We start from the raw sequence: 23,745 nt of genomic DNA, 5'->3' as shown, positions 1-23,745 counted from the left end.
TATTCTCCACAGCCTTAAGAGGATTCTAGGAAAGGAATTTCTTATGGCTTATGATAGGTACATAGCCAATGCCGATATCCCAACTTTTTTTCTTGCAATGATAATTTACATGGGGACTAGTAAGCAGAAAGAAAAATTGTTAACGCAAATGATGTTTAAGCATCACTTGTTGGGAGAAATAGATGTTGTATTGGATAATATTGATGCAAATCTTAGAATTCTGCTTCCCCAAAATTACTATATGTCACTAAGCAATGGAGCAGAGGTGAAGAAGCTTGCAATAGTTAATTCTTTGGATTTCGAGTCTCTCCAAGCAATTTGGCCTGTCATCTCCAGGAACATTGATTTCCTGCTTAAAGCGGATGGCATACAAAGAGGTTTCACGTCGAAATAGAGGGAAAAATTTCTATGATATAGATCTAACGGGTACAGATGACTTTGGGATTTTGGAAAATGAAGATCTGGTGGATGAAAATGGGGTTTTGGGTTGGGCGAAGAGTGGTTCCCAAACGATTACCGACTCCCAAAGGAGAAGGTAGAATCAACAACTCATTCTAACTGTGGCACGGAATGTCCCATTGTCCTGGATGCGGCTAATGCACTTGTGGATGATGCTTCTGAAGACTCTCTTTCACTCCGGTTTTCATTGGGCCCTCTGGTCTCTCTGTTTTTTGAGATTGTCTATTTTTGTCTTAAAACCTTTCTATCTTTAAAAGGTTGGTATATGTTTGTACTCATCCAGCCTTCAGGGCTGGTCTTTCTTATCTTGGGACTAGAGCTAAGGTAGGAGGTTTTCTTCCTAATTCTTTCTCCCTACCACACTTATTGAATCAGGCTTTGTATTCTCTTTTTTGTTTAATACAAGGGTGTTGCCTTGCCCCTCTGTAGCTATTTACTTGTTAAAAAATATATATTATAAATTAGAATACTATATTATATTTACTTTACTATTAATTCAATAAGATTATATATACAATTTTATAAAAATATAACATGTCAATATATACACTCTAAAGATATTCCTTGTTGATATAGTAACAATAGTGTTAATGATATAGGAAATAATAAAGTGTTGTATTCAAGCATTGGACCTTCAAAACAATTTTTTGTTTGTTGTTTTTGTTTAGTTCTATATCATTTCTCTATCATTTTCATATTTATTCTAATAAAATAAATAATATATTGCTTAAGATTGATTATTTGAGTATGTTACAAATTATAGTGGATGATAATTAGTTAAAAATATTCAAAAATGTTAATTGTTAGTCATTGTTTGTATGGGTTGAGGATTAATGTTTTCATCTAGACAAAATGGTATTCACATCACATTGACAAGTATGTGAAGAAAATCAAGATTTTTATTGAGGTTTGGTTTTTGCTTGATCTTCTAGTGCATGAAAATTGATGGTTTATCTAGCTCTTTTTGGCTAGTGTCTAATTTTATTAGTTGAAGATAAGTTTTCATTTTTACAAATAATTTCAAAAAGGTCAACCAAATGAGAAGAGGGCCAAGAAAGAATTAAATAGGTTTTCTAAGGTTCTTTGTTGCTAGTTTCATATAGGTACATGTGTGTACTTGACTTCGTCTTAGAGGTATTGGGTACTACGTAGCATGAATATGTCTTGTATGAAATCAACTGAATAGGGTATGGACATGTATCAAATATAAAGGGAAATAATTAGTGTTTAATATTTAATCTATTTGGGAATGCCATTGTCATTCCTTTTCACAAGCCATTCTCTAATTAGGTATGTCGTAGGTTAGATAAAATCATATTTTTAAATGACATTTCACCTCATGATTATTGTAGTTGTTGCAATTATTGCCTGAGAAGGCCTTCTACATATTATTACTAAGATTGTTTTCACCAATAGAGTAGCCTACTAATTTAATAGAATTAGGAAATTTTGAGTCTCCAGACTCCAAATTATCATAAGAACTTTCCTACATCAATGGTCTGAGGCCAAATACTTATGGTTTTGAACAACATAGATTTTTTTGAGCCTCCATTTTCACTAATCCTACAGAAAAAAAATTTGTAGTTGTCATGTTTAAAAAAATATTTGTTCATTGGTTGTTTAAACTCATAGAATGGTACCAATGTTATATCTTGTTTACAATAAAAAGATCCATCCAAATTTGTACTCATTTTTATTTTTTTTGATCGGTAAGAGGCCGTAGCCAAAAAAATTTATTAATCAAAATTAATTTTTTACATTACTCCACTCGTGTAGGTGCTGGTAGGAAAGAGTGGAGGAGAGAAAACCTCTAGCCTTGCCTGGGACCGTAGTCCAGATAGTTTCTACATCTAATTACAATAACCATAGATTCAGAATAATACAAAAACACCCCGAGCTAGGGTGAGCAAGTGGGAAGATATTTTCTTCCCTTACAGACCCATATTACTATTTTTCAATTGTCACTGTTCTGCTTGTGCTTTGTTTCAGAGTTTGAGCCTTGATTGCATGTAGTCTTTTGTCATTTTAGCAGCTTTCATCTTGTCATTTGTTCAAGATGGCCCTACCCTCCTGCATGGTTAGTTTTCAAAACACTTGCCCAGATTGTTAGTCACATGTAGTATTCCAACGTGATTTGACATCCATCTTTGATGTTTCTAAATTCTTTACCTCATATATCTAAAATTATAAAGTCATCAATATAGTATATTCATAAACAAATTTTCTAGATAATTTCCATTTTGAGAAGAGATCATCCATAGTCTTGCCTGAGTCCAGCTGAGGGTAATAGAGGTAGATGAGTTTTATGGTAGCACCACATATTACCCGCAGTCTGTGGATTGTCAGATAGCCATTCAATTATAGAAAGCTCAACAACAAATATGAAATGAGTATATGGTAGGGCACTTAGGGGTTCCTATAGGCCAACACATGCATAAAATGAGGGCTTTTATTTTACCGAAATGGTACACCTGTTGAATCAAATAAACCTATCGATGTTTCATCAATAAGATGATTTATCAAATCGACTTGGGCATCGATGAACTTCAAAAGTGGGTTATCGCAAGCATTATTTTTCATCGATATAAGGTTATCAAAGAAACCAATTGAGGTTCCGTCGATGAAGCAAGGCTACTGAAGAAATTGCAGTATCGGTAGGACATGTAATGAAATCACCGAAGGAGATAGATCTTCTGAAAAGATGAGATCGAAGAAACTGGGGAAGGTTTCATCGATAGGACAGTTCGAGAGAAGAAGGGTGTCGAAGAGATACTAAAGTTATTGGCCGACAGAGACAGTTTCAAAGAAAGATGAAAGGTTGATAAAACATGAGAGAGTTTCATCGATATAAAAGGGTATCGAGGGAAATGGGACACCGATGAACCTAAGAGGGGCTCATTGAAAGCATAGATTCCACCAAAAGAGGAAATCGAAGAAAGCAGAGACAGTTTTCATCGACAAGAAAAGGCTTCCAAGGAAATAATGCCATCGGCACAACATGAAGGAGACTTACTGAAAGAAGCGTTCTTATCAAAAGTACGATCAAACGAAAAGATATCGATAATAATATGAGTGTCGAGGAGGCTAAAAGGTATGTTACCCATGAGTGTGGTTTTACCGATGCAACTTTATTGAGGAAGATTACTAATGAGGTCCTCGATGAAAGATGATAGTGGAAGCGAATCAACGAAAGACAAAAGGCCTCGATGAAACAATAGACCCATTCATCGAAGGAGTGAAGTGATGTTGATAGAAAAAGTGTTTCGATCGAAGGATAAAGGAAGTTACCAAAGCCCAAGGTTTCTTTGACATAGGACCCAACGATGTCTCATCAAAAAAGGGAATCGAAGAAACCTATCGGTGTTTCACCGATAAGATGATTTATCGAATAGACTTGGGCCTCGATGAACTTCAAAAGGGACTTATTGAAAGCATTCGTTTATCAATAGAAGGTATATCGATGAAGCCAAAGGAGGTTCCATCGATGAAGAAGGGCTAATGAAGAAACTTCGGAATCAGTAGGATATGCAATGAGTAGAACAAAGAAGATAGTTCTACCGAAATGATGAAATCGAAGAAACTGGGGAAGGTTTCATCAATAGGACTGTTCAAGAAAGGAGGGTATCGAAGAGATACTAAAGTTATTGGCCGACAGTGGCATTTTCATCGAAAGATAAAGGTCGATGAAACATAAGAGAGTTTCATCGAAATAAAGAGGGTAGCGAAGGATAGGGAACACTGATGAACCTAAGAGGAACTCATTGAAAGCATTGATTCCAACGAAAGAGGATATCGAAGAAAGCAAAGACGATTTTCATTGACGGGAAAAGGCTACCAAGGAAATAATACCATTGGCGCAATGAAGGAAACTTACCGAAAGAAGCATTCTTATCGAAAGAATGATCACTGTAGACACCTAAAATTGTCCAGTCTAATTAAATAAATATTTTATTTATTTAATTATCTTTAGCCTATTTCTTCTATTAATAAAATAAATCTTTATTTATTTAATTAATTTATTTATCCTCTTCTAGCCTTATTTCTCATTTAAATAAATACTTTTATTTATTTAATTTGTGCTTTTCCTAAATTAAATAAATATCTTATTTATTTAATTGATCCCACTTCCTCTATTAATTAGATAAATCCTTATTTATTTAATTAATTCATTAACCTTTTCTACCCATGACACATGTCATTCATCTCTTAATTCCTAGACTACCTACCCCTTTCATTATTTTATTATTTTCTTTACCTACCCTCTAATCAGAGCCGACCTTTTTTTACACCTCTCAATCTTATCCCTCCATTTCATATAGTGTCCTCTATATAAGGAGATGCTTCCTTGATTATCAAACCCCCAACTACTTGATCAATTGATGACACTACACTTTGCACCTTCATATGTGATCCTATTTGCAACCACATTTCCATTCTTTGTTGAGCTCTTGTGCACACATAAAATCTGAGAGCAAATATATCAAGCAAGATCAATGGAGATAGGAAGAATGGAGATTCAAACCCTATTGGACATGTGATGGTATAATCTTTGTGATTTCATTTGATTTGCATTGTCTTATGTAATCTTCATATGTTATGCTGGATCTTTGTTGTTGTTAGGCTAGGGTTTTGTGGTTGAATCCATTTAGTCTTTCAATATTGTTATTGTTGTTTATCCATTTTCAGCATATACATTTTGGCATGCCTGGTGGGACTCTTGTCCCTTTTGCATTTAACATCCTTGTTGCATATTTTGTGTTTTGAAGTTGCAGATCTGACATTTTCGACAGCATTTTGATATTTTCGCGTCTGCGTACTTTCGGAACGTGTTTTTGGCTTTCTGTCGCATCTACGCACTTCTGGATCGCGTTTGTGACTTTCTGCCACATTTGTGACATCTGGAATCGCATCTGCGTCTGCGACACTATTTCATTTTTTTTTTGTAGATTCCAAAAGATGCGTATGTGATCTCCAGTCGCGTCTGTGGGGTTTGTAGGCACGTCTGCGTCCGAAAGCCGCGTCTGCGTTATGGAGTCACGTCTGTGTCTCACAGAAGCACGTTTGTGTCTCAAAGCTACGTCTGTGTATTGTACCTTCGTTTGTGCACTAATTTCATTTTTAGGGTTTTTTTTTTTCATTGATTCAGTTTTAATCATTTGGTTTTTCAGATCTAGTTATTTTGAGCTAACATCTTTAGATCTAGCTAACGAAATTGGTGTAGCTTGTCTTGAAAGCAAAATCATTTTGTTGAAGGCCCCTATTTTCACAAAGTCTTTTAGGTTTAAAAGTTACCTAACTTGTGTTCTTGCAGGAAGAGGTGATCATTTGAAACAATCCAAACTACTAATAGATCTTTGTTGCAGGTCCTTGGCAAGGGTTTTTGATTTTTATTATGTGTCTTGTTTTCATAGACCAGCAAATACTTCAATTGGTGCACTAAAATTGAATCATTGTCTTTTGTGTCTTGAGCAATAGGCTCTTTTTGTTTAATCTTTAGAGGGCCCGTCTTCCCGTGTGGTCATTAGGACTACTAGTGAAAAGAGAATGACCCAAGTGGTAGAGAGGAAAACCCACCTCTTCCGAACCACTATAAACAACTGTATTCATGGTGAAAACTATGGGTAACATGTGCTGATTAGTTCATACTGACACTATGTCTCCCCATAAACCCGTTTGATCAAATTTATTTGATCAATTTTAGGGCGTAACGCCTACCGACTAGGAGCCTTCTTTATTTACAGAGCTAAAAGTGCCGCATGTATGGACACACGAGTGGATGCCCTTAGTAGCACTTTTTTGTTTTAGAAGCCAAAATCCTTCTAGTTGTTGGGGCAGGAGGTCAGACCTCTAGTAGCGGCCCACACACATACGGTTCTTAGTAGAGATACAAAGTTCGCCACAAGGTGTTTTCGTGGGGACTAATGCTTGGCTGACCCAAGAAGTGAGTGCCGAGGGTGGAGCTAGTGAGGTCAAGCATCTAAGTATCTGCTCTGAATAGTGTAGCCTCAAGGGTAAAACCCCACGTGGGATCAACAACTATTGTCTTGGCCAACCATAAGAATTGTGCTTGACTTACTTTTGAACAATCAAACATTCAAGACCAAACAACAAAACATTGTGTCTTTTGTGTTTTCAAGTGTATGCAAAACATTTGTTACATCGAACAACACACTTTGTTTGAGTCATATTTTTGAGTCTAGACACTTGCAAACATTGAGTCCTCATCAACACTGTGTCCTCTTGTCTCGAAAAATAGTCGAATAGTCAGATTTGGTCACAACAAAACAACTTCACAGATTGGAAAAAATTGCATAAATTTTGCAAAAACACATCTGTGTTTGACATAATAGTGTCTGTGTCTTATAACTGCCTCTGTGAAGGGCAGAAACACATCTGTGTTCTCAGAATCAACATTGCATTTACAAAATCATAGAAACGCATCCGTGTTAAACAGAACCACGTCTATGTCAGGAAATCATGTCTGTGCAGTATACAGGCGTGTCTGTGTTCATAATTGAAAAACTTTTATAGTCCAGCAAACAAACACAGTCAGTTTCAGAATTCTTGAGCTTCCTAGGTTATTTCTCTAGGGTTTCATCTAGCATTCAACCTATCTTTGGGTCTCACATAGTCCATCATTTCTTTACACCTTGCATTACATTCACATTTGTCTAAACTTGAGTCAAAAGGTCACTTGCTTGTCCTCATCATACTTTGTCAACACACTACATACAACAACATTTTGCTAAGTGGTCCCTCATCAAGGTCTATCACCTTTGGGTCTCATTTGGTCTTACTTAGAGTCAAGGTCAACTTACCTCATCAAGAGAAACTATCCTCTCTTTGGAAGTCACACCTACTCTACTACATACATACTTGGTCTTACACTTTGGACATTGCAAGTACACCTCAGATTCATTTACATTCCATCCAACTCTTGGTCTTCCATACTCTTTTCCATTTTCATCTAGTCTCATACATCTTGGTCAATACCTAGTTCATGGTTGAAACCCGTTCCCAAAAATCTAGGAGAGAAACTAAAGAGGCTTAAGAGTCCACAAACATGAGTTCCTATGAGTATGACAATGATATCTTTTTCAATTCTGATCATACTACATTACCTGACATGGATGCCTATAGAAACATTCCAAATGTTGAGCACATGGACACTACAAACAACAATGATACACACAATGACAATATGGACAACTTCTCCATACATTCATCAGCAGTGGAAGACACCATTATGAATCCTGATTTCAATCGATTGGTTGAGGAAATAATAAGGAGAGATAGACAATATTTTCTACAAGTGATGGCACAAAGTGGAACCAAGATCCCTCATGATTTTGACATGTCTCAAATAATGGAACATAGACCTTTGCAACAAACTCACTCCAACATGGATCAAAGGAGGCCTAATAGTGGAGGCAATAGAGAACCACATATGGTGCCTGAATCACCATCATCTTTGTTTCAAAAACCAGAGGTCCCACATACACATAGTCACACATATGATACTCACATTCGTAGGCCATTATGGAAGTCTTATGTAGAAAAATATGCTCAATCACATACCAATGCTAAGGGTCAACCACCAAAGCAATTCGATATTCAAAGACATGCTCAAAATTTGGACACAAGGAAACCCCATGTCAAATTTGGGGGCAACACATTAGAACATGACATGCCTGTAGAGTATGGTATACATGGACAAAATAGATATTTCGCTCCTCAACATGAATCTATACCAAGTGGTCCATATATGCAGCATCATTATAGACCTCCTCCATATGAACATGTGTATGATCAATATCATCCATATATGCAAGATGCTCCTCCTCCAATTGGTGCCTCAAGCATGGGATATGGTCCAAGGAGTCTATCTCCACCTAAAAGCAATTTGGAGCAACAAATCAGGGACTTACAAAAGAAAATGGAGGACATAAATACACCAAAGCCAACATACACAATGAGAGACATATGTCCTTATCCATTTGACAAGAGCATTCTAATGCCTCCATTTCCTACACACTTTATGATGCCTAAGTTTGATAAATACAGAGGCAAAGGGGATCCTAAGGCACACATAAGATAGTTTTTCACAGCTTGCATTGAGGTAGCAGTAGAAGAGACATATTTGATGAGATTATTCCCACAAAGCTTAGGAGATCAAGCTATGGAATGGTTCTCCCAACTTCCACCTGGAATTAAGTCATGGGGTGACTTAGCTGAGGCATTTATCCAACATTTCTCATACAACATAGAGATAGACATATCAGTCACTACTTTGTGCAACACCAAGCAAAAAGATGGAGAGTCTTTTTCATCATTTTTACAAAGATGGAGAAATCTAACCAGCAGATGCTCTTGTGAAATTCCACAAAAACAAATGTTAGAGATGTTCACCCAGAATGTTAACAAAGACATTGGCTATGATCTAAGGAAAGCTTGTTTGTCCACCTTCAAGGACATCATTGAAAAAGCCTTAGCAACAGAAAAGGTCCTAATTGAATAAGGAGTCATTAAGATTATCAAGGAAAACAAAGATGAATTTAAAGGAAAAGATAAGCCAAGATTTTGGAATAAAAACAAGAACATAGTCAATGATGGTGTTGTTGATGTTAATATGGTATGACCAAAAATCATTTTTTCTGGATCAAGCTCTACAAACAATCAAGTGAATACTCAAACAACTTCCAGATCATGAAGGAAGTATACCCCATTGGGAGAACCACTAGAATCAATCTTCAAGAAGCTAGTGGCAAACAAAGTAATCACAATTCCAGATTTTCCTCCATATGAACCAAAGGTCAAACCAAATTGGTGGAATGATGATGAGTATTGCGAATTCCATAAGAGCAAGGGTCATAAAACAAGAAATTGTCATTGACTGAAGAACATCATACAAGATCTCATTGATAGAGGTGACATTGAAATTGAAGGGCATTCATCCAATCAAGAACATGAGATGTTTAAGGAACCATTCCCAAAGCATGACAAGGGAAAAGCTGCAGCCATAGATGACCAGACCAACTATACTAGAGCATCTTATAACTACGATTCAACTATCAATCATATCTCAATGGACAATTATGTCTCTACTATTATCATCAAGTACAAAAACCCTGAGAATTCTACCCAGAGACCCAAGATTGTCCTAAAAGGAATTGGATCTTCTTCCGAACCTACCTTTGAATGTCATGTTACAACCCATCAAGGTAAATTCACTTTGCAAGGTGCTCCAACTAAAAACACTGCTTCCTCGTCAACCAAACCTGAGTATGACCTTTTAGAACAATTAGGGAAGACACTTGCGCTCATCTCCATCCTTGAGCTCTTACGCATATCCCTCGCACATAAAGCTATTCTTGACAAAATCTTGAGAGACACCTCTGTTCCTATTGATCTGAATGTGGACCAATTTCAAGCCATGGTGGGATACCTTTCCATTCCACACTCTCTTACATTCATAGAAGCCGACGATGCCTCCGTAAGTCAGCCACATAATGCACCATTACATATTGAAGCCTTCATACACAAACATCGAATAAAACGAGTCTTGGTAGATGGAGGAGCAGGTCTAAACATTTGTACATTGAGTACTATTAAACAATTGGGATATTCTGATAAAGCTGTGAATTCTACAAACAAAATCACCATCAAGGCATATGATGATGAAGAGTGTTCATCCAAAGGCACAGTCACCTTACCTCTTAGAGTTGGGCCAGTTACAAAGGATGTGATTTGTCAAGTCCTAGATCTCGATCTCACATACAACATATTGCTAGGACATCCTTGGATTCATGAAATGAGGGCAGTCCCATCTACATATCACCAATGCATTAAGTTTCCTCACAATGGAGTTGAGATAACAGTTAATGGTGATCCTAATCCGTTCATATACTGCAATAACTTGAGATCAAAAACCGAGACCATCATTCCCAGTAATCGCGAAGCTATTCCTTCTTCGGCATACATTGATCCTAAGTCACTAAAACCTTTGACATCAAAACAAGGTGAGCTTAAAGGTAAATTTCAGGACAAGGGCATGGGTGAATACACTTTAAATGAGAGCATGTGCGTACAACAAGTCATGAGTTCACCAAAAGAATATGGAAGACCACATCCTAATAAACAAGTTTCTATCATTGTACTCAAATGGGACTCTACTATCTTTCAAAAATGAGGTGAACTGGAAGAGGAAGAATTATACAAAATGCTTTATAGAGACCTTGAAAATGATACACAAGATCACATCAGTATACCATGTAAGAAATATGGCAAGGGTTTCAAGATTCTGCAAAAATTTGGGTATGATGGCAAAAGCCCTCTTAGGTTAAGAAAGGAAGGCATCATTGAACCTTTACAACCTGAATTGACATTTAAAAAGGAACGCTCGAAGGGACTTGGTTTCGTGACTTCCAAGGTCCACACTCGAAGGATAGAAGAAGCATTACAAATCAAAGCTGCCAAAATTCAACAAGAGAATCGCTATTCCACAGACTCCAACGAATGGGAATGGGGTTCAGACAAATCCTCCAGTGACTACGAGCTCACCGAGACATTTAGAGAGCCTAATGAACCCACAGAAGAAGAAGAATTTTAGGAAAAATTCAAAGTTGGTCAAGAAACAACCCTTGAGGATTCCACATAGTCCTTGTCCCTAGGTCCTAGGTTGAAATCACATAGAATGAGAACACCTATTCCAGAATGTGCTGCTAGTGATGATAATTTGGATTCATTCATGATCGAGACTAATGAGGAGAGTGCCAACGATGACCTTGATAATTACCTCGATATACCTGAATATAACTGCATCTTCACTCTTAGCCCCGCTAACTTCGAAGACATTAAAGGCCTTCCCCTTATTCACCACCAACTTATTGACTGGGATCATGAAGGACCTGCACAGTTTGACACATTCCAAAATGATGAAGCTTTTATTGACTATCTTGGCATACGAGATGATCTTCCCCCTGGGGACCATAAAGCAGGATACACTATAGAATTCAATAGCGTGGAATATTTCGGTGAGGGTGTCGAGCCTTCTAGTCACAAAAATATGAAAATAAAAACAAACCAAGGGTCTTATGGCGAAAACCACACTGTGGCACTATCTGACCCCAAAAAAGTAAAAAGAAAGGATGTATCTGAGGGCGAAAATCTCTCTGAGGCACCCGAAGATGGAAGGCTCGACATTCTCCGAGCATCATATGAGGAAAAGTCATCCATGTTGGTAGAGGAGACTATCAAAACAAATATTGGTACGGAAGAGGTTCCACACAACATATTCCTGGCCCAATCTTTGATGGAGTCAGAAAGGTCAAAATTCATAAGTTTCTTCAAGAATGACAAATCAACTTTGCATGGTCATACGCTGATATGCCTGGATTGGATCCGGATTTTGTAATGCACCATTTGATAGTTAAACCAGGGACAAAACCAGTGAAACAGAAATTAAGAAAGATGAATCCACAAGTCGCATTATTGGTCAAAGCAGAGCTTGAAAAATTATTGGATGTCGGATTCAAATGCCCATTTGATTATCCTGAATGGATCTCCAAGTTAGTACCTATCAGTAAACCAAATCACAACATCAGAATATGTACAGATTTCAGAGACATCAACAAAGCTTGTCCTAAGGATGATTTTCCATTACCAAATATTGACTTGATTATAGATCTCACAACAGGTCATGAAATGTTATCATTGATGGATGGATTCTCTGGTTATAATCAAATAAAGATCGTGTTTGAGGATCAACACAAAACATCATTCACCTGTCCTTGGGGAACTTTCTATTGGAATGTCATGCCCTTTGGGCTAAAAAATGTAGGCGCTGCATATCAAAGAGCCATGACTACTATCTTTCATGATCTCATGCATGTAACTGTGGAAGATTATGTTGACGACCTCTTGGGAAAATCAATAGATAGAAATACACATTTGGACATACTTTCAGTCGTCTTTGATCGGTTGGAAAAATACAAGGTAAGATTAAACCCCAAGAAATGTGTCTTTGGAGTAACCTCCGGGAAGCTCCTGGGATTCATTGTATCAAAAAGGGGAATTGAAGTCGATCCAGCAAAAGTCAAGGCCATCCTAGAGATGCAACTACCAAGAAATATCAATCAACTTCAGTCTTTACAAGGGAGACTTCAGTCCATACGAAGATTCATAGCACAACTTGCAGATAAGTGTAATCCCTTTCAGCACTTGCTACATAAAAACATCAAATTCAAATGGGATGATAACTGTCAATAGGCTTTCCAGATACTCAAAGATTATCTTCTGAATCCGCCAGTTTTGATGCCACTAGTTCTAGATCAACCTTTATTATTATACATATCAACTACGTCAATAGCACTAGGGGCACTCTTAGCACAACAAGTTGCTGGGGGCAAAGAAAAGGCAGTATACTATATCAGTCGCACATTGGTGGGATATGAGCTAAACTAAACAACAATTGAGTGTGCATGTCTCGCTGTGGTCTTTACTTCACAGAAATTATGATATTACATGCTAACTCATAAGACTAAGTTGGTTGCAAGAATTGATCCATTGAAATACCTTCTCAATAAAGCAACACTTACTGGGTGACTAGCCAAATGGGTAATGATCTTGAGTGAATTTGACATCAAGTATGTGGACAGAAAAGCAATAAAAGGAGAAGCTATCGTAGATTAGTTAGCAGATGCTGCCATGATAGATGATGTTCCTCTAATTTCAGAATTTCCAGATGAATCCATTTTAACAGTGTCACATGCAAAGCCATGGCAACTATACTTTGACGGCTCATACACACAGCATGGGGCAGGAGCTAGCATCCTCTTCATAACTCCTCAAGGGGATTCTATACCAAAATATATCGATTATCTTTTCCCTGCACTAATAATATAGTAGAATATGAGGCATTAACAATTGAATTACGAATTGCAGTTCAATGGAAGATCCAGGAACTTCACGTTTTTGGGGACTCTCAACTTGTAATTCGTCAAGCAATTGATGATTACCAAACAAAGGATGAGAAATTAATTCCATACAAAAGAATGGTGGATAACCTGAAACAACATTTCACAAAGATAGACTTTGAGCAGATACCAAGAGAGCAGAATCGAGCCACAGATGCCATGGCTACAATTGCTTCACTGATTGATCTACCTCCAAATGAGACCTGCTATGAGTTCTTGGTGGATAACCTTTTGGTTCCCTCATATGAAATCACTCCTACTGAGATGATATGTGTCATTGGTCCTGAGTCCCAGTTATATAGTTCCATTTTCACATACCTTCGTGACAATACCCTACCTCCTAATCTATCCAATAACCAACGTCGCACGTTCATTCGCCAATCTTCTCGATACATCATTTTAGCCGATGTCCTATACCATCGAGGTCTAGATGGCACTCTTCTTAGATGTTTAGAAAGCGACGAAGCTCAGATTGCATTATGTGAAGTACATGAAGGGATATGTGGTCCACATTCTATGGTCCTACCTTAGCTACGAAACTCATCAGGACTAGATATTATCGGCCCAATATGGAAAAAGACTCATATCAGTTCATCAAGAAATGTAAGCAATGTCAACTTCATGGAGACCTCATTCATGCGCTAGCACAAGAACTTCAACCAATTGCGACTCCTTGGCCCTTTTGTCAGTGGGGACTCGATCTCATAGGCAAGATTCACCCTCCTTCCAATGGTCATAAATTCATTATCACTGCCACAAAGTATTTTACAAAATGGATTGAAGTCGTGCCTCTCATGCAAGTCACTGGAAAAAAAATTGCTACATTCATTCTCAACTATATCATTTGTCGATACGGTATTCCTGTTTCCATTATCACTAATAATGGGCGTCCCTTCAAAAATCAGGATGTTCATGAACTCTGTGACCGCTTCCACATTTCCCATCGTTTCTCCACACCATATTACCCCCAAGGTAATGATCAAGATGAGGCGTCTAATAAAACAATCCTTAAAATCTTAAAAAAGATAGTCGACGACGCTAGCCGTAATTGGCATATCCAACTTAATCCTGCACTTTGGGCCTACCGCACAAGTGTCCGCACACCTACAGGGGCTACACCCTATTCACTTATCTATGGCACTGAAGCCATCTTGCCTATTGAGGTCGAGCTACCCTCTTTATGAGTCTCTTTTCAAAACATTATCAGTGATGAAGACTATAGGGTCTCTCACTTACAAGAACTTGAGCTATTGGATGAACGAAGACAAACTGCTTTTATTCATCTCAAGGCTTATCAACAACAAATGAGTCACAGCTACAATCACAAAGTCAAGCCTCACACATTTGAGTTAGGTGATTTGGTTCTCAGAGAAAACCCAAAAAATCAGCAAGACAGAGAGAAGAAGGGCAAGTTCGAACCAAACTGGCTTGGTCCTTACATCATTATAGCAGCATATGGATCTGGGGCATATCAGCTCTCAACTATAGAAGGTGAACCTTTTGAGGATTCTATCAATAGTATGCACCTTCGCAGGTTTTACACATAGCTCTTCAGATTATCCTAATTCAAAAATACAAAAAAAAATCATAAAAACATAAAAATAGTTACTTGGTGAAAACCTGGCAAACAGGCACCTTGTGACAACAAAAGAAAATAAAAATAAATAAAAAAAGTAAAGAAAAAATATTTCATCCAAACGGTGAAAACCACTTTGGTGGCACCCTGGGCAAGTACCATGGTGAAAACTGGGTTACCAGCGCCATGTGTAGAGACATTGCTCCTCCCTCCTACAGGATTCAATTTCATCCTTCACTTTGCACACACTCACAACCTATTCATCCACAATAAACTATACACATTCCCATCATGGCTTGTTATTGATCTACCCAAGATTGGTTAGCCATTCATAATAATCCTTCCTTTTCACCCTTTCCATCCATAATAAATTAGATCCTATCTGTAGCTAAGGCAAATCGTACATCTAGTGATGGGTGTGGAACTGAGAGCATCACATGTTTTGAGGAGTACAGTTTCTTCCACTTTTCTTCAGTCTATCCGCACACAATCTACAATAAAGCAACACTTGTATCGCCAATCCAAAATAAAGTATCATCTTTTCCACAATAAAGTATCAGTTGCATGGATTCAGTCAGTTTCAGATGAGACACAGCAACAACAATGGACTTCAACAAATCAAATCTTTCAACAGACTCGGACAACATATGGTTCAGTGCTATCACATGATTGAGTATAATGACACACCACAAATATTTGCATTTCATGTAGTTGCACCTGCATTACCACATATTAAGCATTTCATACATACATATAGATATCACAATTGCATCACATCCTGCACACAACACATGTTAGCACATCTTATATTCTCATCATGTAAATAATTATTTGCATTATCATATTCATTGGCATTTCATACATTCACATTTGCATTTGCATAACATATAAAACATAAAAGAACAAAAAATATTGCATTTCATCATGTATATATTTGCATCCATATCATAAGCATCACATAGAAACATACATCATTAAACATCTCATCACATAGGTACACATGCATATAGCTGCCACAAAGATGAATCATCTCATATATATATATATATAAAGTGTCATGATACAATGATGTCAAAATCATATGGCTACAATCACCCAAAGGTGTCTACATCATAATACAAAAATGGTACAATACTGATACATAGGGAGCCCTCTATGGCTATGATGAACTCCCTCCCTCGGAGCCGCCTAGCCTCGATGGAATCTGAGGCCTAGAAGGACCCACCCAAGGATCATCTCTCCTGTCCCCTCTATCTGGTGGTGGTGGAGGACCCATAACCCCACCGCTGGATGCCTGTCACCTCTGGCTCCCTCCTATAGTCGTCGCTATCCTCAATGGTCTGCGGAAGCTCCTCGCCCGCTGCTCTGGTGGCACTACCCTATAGTATAGGTCACGCCAATAACCTATCTCCTCCCCTACCCATAGAACATAGGCATATCCAGCCCCTGTATCCTCTGCTTCGTGCCTCGCATCCCTCAGTGCTATTTCAGCCTCAATATAGCGCTGGATAGCCTGATCTCACTCATGCTCTATCTCCCTCAGTCGCCTCCTGAGCCTAGCAGTCTCCCTCTCCAGGTCCTGGATCTCATCTGCCTGTCCCTGGCAGATCTCCCTTAGCTCTACCAGCTCATCCTCCTCTGCCTCGGCCCCCTATGCCTCTACCTGTGGCTCCCCCTGTACTGGTGCATGTGCCTATACCTGTACCTACCTCTATCCCTATCCCTACACCTATCTAGGACCCTGTGTTGCTGGCCCCTGTAGTGGCAATCCACCCCGACCCCTCACCACCTGAGCCTGTCTCTCCTCCCCACCCTCTCTCGATGGAATCACCCTCCTCTCTCCAATGGCACCCCGCCTCCTCTGTCGGCCTCTCCCCCCACCATCTCCATCATCATCATCATCCCCACCAGCATCTCCCTCTACAAGCTCCCCTAGGTCTGTCAGTCGTGGGAATGGATGCTCAGCCCAATATGCAGTGTACTCTGCATCCATGCCTGCATCCTCAATATCTGACCACATATCCCATGGCATTGGCACCATCTTTGCTAGTTGTGTCATGACCTGATCATATGACAACAGTGGCCCAAAGTGTACCTAATCCCTGACTGTCTGAGCATACATCCCGGAACCCTGTGGCATTTGCTGAATATGACCAAACTACCTGCATACCCTATCAATCAGCTGTCTCTCCAAAACATAGGGCATCTGCCCAATCAAACATCTGCTTTGGAAGGTATACGGGAGATCCACTGCATCCTCCTCCCACTGCTCACACCCAAGGTACGGCCTCCATATAAAAGTGTCGATCTCATCTAGGAGACGCCAATGCTCCAACCTACCAATCCGTGGCTGCGATGTAATCATGTCATACAGATGTACAAAACTGCATCCATGCCCCCTGCCCCTGAAGTGTATAGCTCGTGTCACTGGCAGATGCTCATATGTCGACACTTGTAGCAATGTAACTTCGCAGCCCAATCCTACAGATCCATGATAAACAAACTGATGCAGCTCATAATACAAATGTGCTAGCACACATGGTCCCCAAGCATATCTGGTGTGTTGTGTAACCAGCGTCTCCAAGGTTCTCCCCCAGCCCACAGCCAACCATCATGTCGCCCTGTCTGGACACAGGAACCCACTAATCACTCCCCCTAGCACTACTGGTAGTGCTAATCTTGTAGCTGTCATGGTGTCCCAAGCCACATGTCCCGCCCTCATCTCTAGTCCTGGGTCCCGGAACACTCATCTCAGGGCATTCCTGTCTCCATCTCGATCATAAGGAATAAGCTCCCCATCAATTAGTATCCTCAATATCCTGTACACATCCTCCAAGGTGACTGTCATCTCACCCATCGGCAAATGGAAAGTGCACATCTCGGAGTGCCATCTCTTAGCTAGCACATTCAGCAAACCCATGCTCGCCTGAAACTCAGGCACATACATAATGTATCGCAAACCCATGCCCTCAATGGAAGCTTTGTCCTCGAATGTCAACTCTGGTAGCAACCTCTGAGTCGATGAGAATCTCTCTTGTGACTCTAGCATAGGCAAATACTCCTGTAGTCAAGCAAATCAATCATGTCAGTCATAGTGGCATTCACTGTTCATCACAAAATGCTACTTTTTATCTAAGTGCATATGGTACTCTATCCTAGTAACACTCACTATTCATCACAAAGTGTTGCTTCTATCCTAGTGGTACTCCCTGTTCATCACAAAGTACTACGTGTTTGCACTCCCTGTTCATCATAAAGTGTTGCTTACATTTGCACTCCTTGTTCATCACAAAGTGCTACTCATATTTTAGTACTCCCTATTCATCACAAAGTACTATGTCTTGGTACTAACTGTTCATCACAAAGTGCCTTGATCTATCCTCTCCTAGGGCCTCTGCTTGAGTGAAACCTCTTGAGTAGTTTCCTAATTGGCAACGTATGTTCTATCACATAATTGTCAATCCTAGCCCTATCTGCTATCCTAGTCTTCCCTATAGGACCTTCTTGAGTGTATCCTCTTAGCAGCTTATCCAATCGACAACGTATGTTCATCACAGAACTACCGATTTGACCTAGAAGACACAAATTCATATTTTTTGACACAAACACACTTTCATGATATAAACGCGCTTAGAGACTGCATAAACATGCCTGTTCTGCACAGACGCGCTTGAAACAAACAGACGTGCCTATGCTCTGCATAGACGCGCCTGAGAGACACAAACGTGCCTGCCTAGCACAAACGTCCCTGCACAACGCAGACGCGATCACATCCTACACAGACGCCTTTTCCGACACAGACGTGCCTGGCACAAACACAGATGTGCCTAGCCAGCATAGACGCGCTTGGCACTAGCACAAACGCACCTACACATTTTTGACATTTTTGGCTTTTACCTAAAAGTGCATTTATTGCACTACCTAAGAAGCATTAATGACAACATTTATTGCGACAAACTACAAGGAGGTTTTGCGGTACTCACCGGCTCTCCTGTGTCTGCTGGCCTCTGATATCGACGAACGTGATCGAATCTATGCACCAATGCCATCACTGCTGACTACTGCTGCTCTATCTTTCTCTACACTCTAATCTCGTGGATGTGTGGATGACAATGTGGATGTTTTCCCCTCGTGGTCTATTTATAGACTTCCCTAGCCCTAGCCCTCGCCCTCATCTCTCGAGTCAGCCTTTTTTATCTCATGACTCTGTCACTTTATCTGGTCAGTCCATTCTATCCTGTCTTTCTTATCGAGAGATTGTCTATGATCTTTCTAGACATTTTCATCCAATCTCTTGAGGGGGCATATCATTCCCATCTTGGGGCAACTTTGTATCAGTTCATCTTATCTTCTTTGAAACAATGCGACAAGCTACATTGTCTCAAAGAGGGGCAAAATGTAGACACCTAAAATTATCCAGTCTAAATAAATAAATATTATATTTATTTAATTATCTTTAGCCTAATTCTTCTATTAATTAAATAAATCTTTATTTATTTAATTAATTCATTTATCCTCTTCTAGCCTTATTTCTCATTTAAATAAATACTTTTATTTATTTAAATTGTCTTTTTCCTAAATTAAATAAATATCTTATTTATTTAATTGATCCCACTTCCTCTATTAATTAAATAAATCCTTATTTATTTAATTAATTCATTAACCTTTTCTACCCATGACACATGTCATTCATCTCTTAATTCCTACACTACCTGCCCCTTTCATTATTTTATTATTTTCTTTACCTACCCTCTAATCATAGCCGACCTCTTTTTACACCTCTCAATCTTATCCCTCCATTTCATATAGTGTCTTCTATATAAGGAGATGCTTCCTTCATTATCAAACCCTCGACTACTTGATCAATTGACGACACTACACTTTGCACCTTCATATGTGATCCTACTTGCAACCACATTTCCATTCTTTGTTGAGCTCTTGTGCACACATAAAATCTGAGAGCAAATATATCAAGCAAGATCAATGGAGATAGGAAGAATGGAGATTTAAACCCTATTGGACATGTGATGGTATAATCTTTGTGATTTCATTTGATTTGCATTGTCTTAGGTAATCTTCATATGTTATGGTGGATCTTTGTTGTTGTTAGGCTAGGGTTTTGTGGTTGAATCCATTTAGTCTTTCAATATTGTTATTGTTGTTTATCCATTTTCACCATATACAATCATGATCAAACAAAAGGAGGCTACATTGATAAAAGATATCGATAAGAATAGTAGTTTCGAGGAAGCTAAAAAGCATGTTACCGATGTGTGTGGTTTAACCGATGCAATTTTATTGAAGAAGATTACTAATGAGCTCATCAATGAAAGATGAAAGTGAAGTAAATCATCAAAAGAAAGATGGCCTCTATGAAACAATAGACCCATTCATCGAAGGAGTGTAGTGATGTCGATAGAAAAAGTGTTTCGATGGAAGGATAAAGGAAATACCAAAGCCCAAGGTTTCTTTGACATGAGACCCAACGATGTCTCATCAATATAAAAGGGTATCGAAGGAAAGGAAATGCTAATAAACTTCAGAAATGACTCATCGGAGATAGTAATTCCATTGATAAAAGATATCGATGAAGGTGGAGATGGTTTTCATCGATGGGAAAAGGTATTCAAGGGGATAAAGGGTCACCGAAAGAAACGTTCACATAAAAAGAATAAGGTCGAATAGACAAAAGGTAGTTTCATCGATAAAAGATATCGATAAGGAAATAGGTTTAGAGGAGGCTAAAAGGCATGTCTTCAATATGCGTTGTTTCACCGATACAACTTTATTGGTGGAAGAAGTATTTGGTGAGACAATAAATCCATTCATCGATAGGGCATTGATATCGATGGAAGAAGTATTTCGATGGAAAAGTAAAGGAGGTCACCGAAGCCCAAGGTTTCATCGACATAAAACCCGATGGATATCAGATAGGAAGCTGGGAGGAGGCAGCCCTAGTGACCGAAAATAGTATATCGATGAATGCAGGAAATACGTGATAGAAGTGATATTCGAAACAAAAGTGTTAGTTAACGGCTTATGTTGAGAAGCCAATATTTAAACTGAATGTTTGTTGAGTATCTATACGAAACTATAGGGGGCAGGAAGAGGAATAAATAAGGGGGTTAAAACAGAGTCTGGGCAAGAGAAACATAAGGGGATGAAAGGAGGAACATGCTAATGACAACTTAGGACACGAAAACAAAAGACTGATACCTTAAGGTGGCATAGACAGGAGATTGATGCCATCGGCTCCCAAATTGGCCAACTCATACGCTCTTTTATTTTCCTCCCTATAAATATGATTGATTGTGAACATTTCAAAATCTTTGCATAGGTCAAGAGCTTTTGACAACAAAGTATTTAGTCTCCAATTAGGCATACTGCTTTTCCTCGTAGCATTGACAATTATAGCCGAATCTCCTTCAATTTCCAAGTTCTTAACTCCTAGTTTCCTGCATAAATGCAGACCCTCAACCAAGGCCCAATTGTTGGTGTTGATGCCAACCACAGAGGCAAGGGTTGCTAGTTTCTTGCCTTCCTAATTATGAACAACACATCCTATCCCTGCTTGCCCTGGGTTGCCACGGGATGTCCCATCAAATTTTAGCTTCATCCAAACTTCGCCTGAGGGTTGCCATCTACATGCAACCCTTGATCGAAGACTTCCAATAGGACCAACACCTACATAGGGAGGATAGGATAAGCCTTCCCAATATTTTTTCTCTAAGAATAATTTTATTCCTTAATAATATAATACGAAGGTTATCAATTAGCCTCCATATCTTGTTATATCCCCATATATAATAAGCTTGCACTCTTTTAGGAATAATGTAAATGAAATAACTCACACAAATGAGGAATATAATATAAAAAATGTTGAGAATGTATAGTAACAGAAAGTAATAAGCCACTTCAAAGGGGAAAACCTCCAAATATTAGGTATTTATGCCTAGCATATTACTTGGACTAACCTAAATATGACTATATAGGCCTAATGCCAACCTAACTAACTAAATAGCAATGTAATAATGATACTATAGTTGGGTTAGGGTTTAAGGTAGACACAAGTTGACTAATCATAACCATATGTATTTTCTAGGATCAAGGGCACAACATGCCCCCCTTCTTCAAAGAAGCATTGTCCTCAATGCTAACCAAGTGAGGATTCTTCTAAATGAACTATTCATCTTCCCATGTGACATCTTCAACTGGTAGGTTCTTCCATTGAATGAGCTATTGGTTCACCCCACGTCTCAATATTTGGTTTTCTCAACATACTAACCATTACAATAGTGGTTTCTTTTGATTTCATCTAACCTTTCAGATTTAAGAGACAAAATGGATCTAGTCATTGTTCATTTATTTATTTTTTAATTTATTTTCTCTAATCCTAACATATTTTGTTCTTTTCTTAGCTAGGCTCAAATATAGTTTAATTTAGTTCTTAAGGTAAATATAGGATAAGCTAAGATTGTTAGTGTGTTTAAATAGAAAATTTTGCATTAGAACCTTACAGATCCAATATTTTGTATAACCAGATTTGAACCATTTAATTGTTTATCAATGTCAAATATGATAACACCAAAAAAGCCTCATTGTAAATAAATCACACAAGCCACCCGTCTTTTCCAACATAATCAAGACTTGGATGAATAGGAACCTTGGAGTTGAATCTCCGTCTTTTCAAGAGAAGTAGAGGGATCTATCATTCTACTTGATATTGGTAGTGCTAATACCACCATCAACAATCACTTTATATGAGCAATTACTATCTTCAAATTTAATTATTATAGGATTTTGGATAGAAATATATATATTTTAACTTCTAAAGGTCTTGCTTTTGTATCAGTTCAAGAGAAATCGTTACTATCTTATAAATCTATTTGGTAGGTTCTAGACCAAAATATTAAAATAAAATTATTGAAAATCATGTAGATCTTATTATAGAAATGGATAAGAGATAATGAACATATAAATATATTTAAGAATAAGATGATCAGATGAATTAATAAGGTTTATTGATATATAGTTTATACCCAATTTCACTATAAAGATAGGGGTAGGGATTCTTGGTTTGTTGGTCAATATTCCTATCTAGATAATGGAAATTTACTCTTGATCAACACTAAGAATGGTGGACTAATCATGAAGCACTTTGTGGAATAAAGAATTTATAAATAAAAGTACATTTCATGAAGCTACCCTGGTGCCCTAGCTTCTTACAATAATTATAGTAGTGAAGAAAAGAGCTTATATAGTTAGTAAATTATATTTTTTATATTATATAAAATAAAATAAACTAAAAGTTGACTAAATTTGCAAAAACATACACACTCTGATTAGTTATATCTTTAGTCAAAATGAGTAGTTCACGAGGCCAAATTATTTTATTGAGCTAGTGTGAAGATATATCCCATTTACCTAAAGTGGTGTACTTGTTGGGAAATAGGTGTTGTACACCTTTCATAATATTTTGTAGAATTGTAGTATTTTATTTATTATGTGATGTTGCACATGGACTTGTAATGTGTAGAGATTCCTTTAGAATATTCTTGAGGCCGGTGTGATTCTGTATTGTGACATTATTGTTGGTGTGCACATACACTTAATTACAATTAGGTGACATATTTACTATTCTACTTTCGAAGGCCACTCCAGTCGCTTCCAGTCATGCTGTGTGGAATGATAAATTTGTATTAAATGATATTTGCCCATGCATAGCCAATTAAAGGG

The sequence above is a fragment of the Cryptomeria japonica genome, chromosome 5 (assembly GCF_030272615.1).
Source record: "Cryptomeria japonica chromosome 5, Sugi_1.0, whole genome shotgun sequence".
Lineage (NCBI taxonomy): Eukaryota > Viridiplantae > Streptophyta > Pinopsida > Cupressales > Cupressaceae > Cryptomeria > Cryptomeria japonica.
This window is presented reverse-complemented; position numbering follows the sequence as displayed.